Consider the following 3,470-nt stretch of genomic DNA (forward strand, 5'->3'; position numbering starts at 1 on the left):
GCTACTAGTTAACTGCTAAGTGGGACGCATTTTCATAGATTCAAGAAGTTCTATGGACATATTGTTTGGAGAGGCATACGATCAAATGCAGGTAGGGGATACCCCTTGGAGACGGTGAATACATCCCTTTACGGGTTTGTAGGAGAGGTAGTCCACCCTAGAGGTATGGTCTCCCTCCCTCTGACTTTGGACAGCGAAACCACTCGAAGAACCTGCCTACTAAAATTTCAGGTGGTGGATAACCCTTCGACCTATAATGTCATCCTCGGGGACCTACCCTCAATGCTTTCCAAGTCGTGATATCCACCTACCGCATGAAAATCAAATTTCCTACATCAGGAGGCGTATGAGAAGTACAGGGAGATCCCCTCCAATCACGCAAATGCTATGTGGAAACTATACGTAGAGGACAAAAGAGAAGCAGGGATAAAGATCCTGAGGAGACACCTTCCAACAATCAAGATAAAGTGGTGTCCTGTGACCAGTATAACAAGGGGACACCTTTTAGCGGGCACAATGAGGAAGTACCCCACGGTAAATGCGAAAAGGCAATACCGAAAATGGTGAAGGGGGGGAAGCATTCGCCAAGGTCCAACCAATGGAAGAACTAATGAGAATTGAGATTGTACCAGGAGATCCCGAAAAATTCACACGCTCAACTAGAAGGAACCACACGCAAGGAAATAATCGAATGCCTACACCGTAACGCGGACATCTTTGCATGGACACCATAAGACTTAGAAGGAATTGATCCTAATATCATAACACATCATCTTAACATCAATCTTCACATAAAATCACTGAAGCAAAAGAAGAGACATTTGGGCTTGAGAAGGACAAGATTATTCAAGCAGAGGTAGACAAACTATTGGAAACTGGCCACATTGAGGAAATATAATTCCTTGAGTGGCTATCTAACATGGTGTTAGTACCTAAGCTCGGAGGGAAATGGCGAATGTGCATCGACTTCAGAGATCTCAACAAGGTCTGCCTCAAAGACTTTTACCCCCTCCCATCGATCAACTGGTAGATTCTACGTTCGGATGTGGACTCCTAAGCATGATGGATGCCTCACAAGGGTACCATCAAATAATGCTGGCTCCCAAAGACCGCAAAAGAGTCAGCTTCATTATATCTGTTTTGGGACCTTCTGCTATGTAGTCATGTCGTTTCACTTGAAGAATGCCGAAGCTACCTATCAACGCTTGGTGGACAAAATATTCCACCCCCAGCTTGGAAGGAACATGGAAGTCTACGTGGTCGATATGCTTGTAAAGAGCAAAGAAACATAAGACCATGTGGCAGACCTAGAGAAGACATTTATTGTCTTAAGAAAGTATCCATTGAAACTCAATTCTAGAAAATGTGCATTTGGAGTGAAGGGAGGGCGTTTTCTGGGATTTATGGTCATCCAAGGAGGAAGCGAAGCCAACCTCCTCAAAATCAAGGCCATCCTAGATATGAAGGCCCCTCCAACATCAATGAAGTACAAAGTTTGACAGGAAGGATAACAGCACTGAGCTGATTCCTCTCTAAATCAGCACAAAAAAGCCTACCTTTACTCAAAACGCTCCGGAAGGCGAAAGATTTCGAGAGGGATGATTCCTGCCAACAAGCATTCGAGAGACTCAAATAATATCTAGAAGGGCTCCCCCTGCTGGTGAAGCCTTCCCCAGGGAATGCTCTTTATGTCTATCTATCAACCACCCCTCAAGCTATCAGCACCATGCTGCTTCGCGAAGAGTGAGGAAAATAAATGCCGATTTATTCTGTCAACAAGGTCCTCAATGGAGCAGAAGAACAATACACACCCATAGAAAAGATCGCCCTCGCATTGGTTACCACTGCTAGGAGGTTGCGCCCCTATTTTGTTTCACATCCTATCTTTGTGAAAACCATCTTACCCTTAAAACAAACGCTAGGCAAACCAGATACCTCAGGGGAATTGGTGAAATGGGCTGTGGAACTAAGCGAATATAACATCTCATACATACCCAAAATCGCCATCAAAGCTCAAGCCCTGGCTGATTTTATCTCTGAGACTACAGGAGCACTTGAAGAGGATACCTCTCAAGTCGAAAAATGGTTGTTACACGTGGATGAGTCCTCCACCTTTCAGGATAGTGGCACAAGCATAGTCCTCACCTCGCCCTAAGGAGAAGACATGGAATTCTCTGTCAAATTCGGATTCAAAGCCTCCAACAACAAGGCCGAATACGAAGCACTGGTTGCGGGACTCAGAATGGCGCGAGATGTAGGAGCTAGGCATGTGATAGCCTATTCAGACTCCCAATTGATCATCAACCAAATACAAGGTTCTTATGAAGCTAAAGAGGAGAACATGATCCAATATCTCCAACAGATAACATAACTTAAGAAAGAGTTTGACAGCTTCAAATCATTCAAATTTCAAGAGAGGAGAACGTAAAGGTTGATTACATCTCCAAATTAGCTAGTGCTTTTGAGGACTGTAGAACGAGGCGAATCAGCATACAATACCTCCCTCAATCGAGAATACAAAATTGCATCCAAGTTGTACCCTCCTCGAACGATTGGAGGATCCCCGTCATCCGATGGTTAGAGGAGGGACTCCTTCCCAGTGATATGTAGGAGGCTGCCAGGCTCAAAGCCCGAACCTCTCATTTTCTTTTGTAGGGAGGAGTCCTCTACAAAAAGTCCTTCACACATCCTTTGCTTAGATATCTATCTCAACTTGAAGTGATCTATATCCTGAGGGAAATACATAGTGGATGCTACGGAGCACATGTGGGCACCCCCATGCTTGTCAACAAAGCACTACGGGCGGGGTACTTTTGGCCCTCCATGAAGCATGATACAAAGCAGTTGGTGACCAAATGCGAGAAGTGTCAAAAACATTATTTGGTTATACATCAACCTACAGAACCCCTTACCACCATGTTATCACCCTGCCCCTTCATACAATGAGGAATAGACATTGTGGGACCATTCCCCCTAGCACCCAGCCAAAGAAAATTTCTGCTAGTAGCCATTGACTACTTCACCAAGTGGGTGGAAGCTGAGCCACTCGCCCACATCACAGAAACGGAAGTGATGAAATTCATATGGAGGCACATCATTTGCCGCTTTGGATAATCTCCAATAACAACCGACAATTCCAAGTCCATAAAATACAAGACTGGTATAAAGGTCTGCATATCAAACAAAGGTTTACATCAGTGGCGCATCCCCAAGCTAACAGAGAAGTAGATGTCACCAACCGAATACTTGTTCAAGGGATTAAGATACGTCTGGAACGGGTTGAAGAAAATTGAATAGAAGAACTAACTAGTGTCTTATGGGCACACTGCACAACCCCTAGAGGATCCACAGGAGAAAGTCCCTTCACCATGGTATACGGGACTGAAGCAATTATCCCAGCGAAGTTGGGGGTGCCCTCATACAGGATTTTGCATTTCTCAGAAGAAAACAACACAGAGTTGCAAAAGAAA

The sequence above is a fragment of the Sesamum indicum genome, linkage group LG8 (genome assembly GCF_000512975.1).
Source record: "Sesamum indicum cultivar Zhongzhi No. 13 linkage group LG8, S_indicum_v1.0, whole genome shotgun sequence".
NCBI lineage: Eukaryota > Viridiplantae > Streptophyta > Magnoliopsida > Lamiales > Pedaliaceae > Sesamum > Sesamum indicum.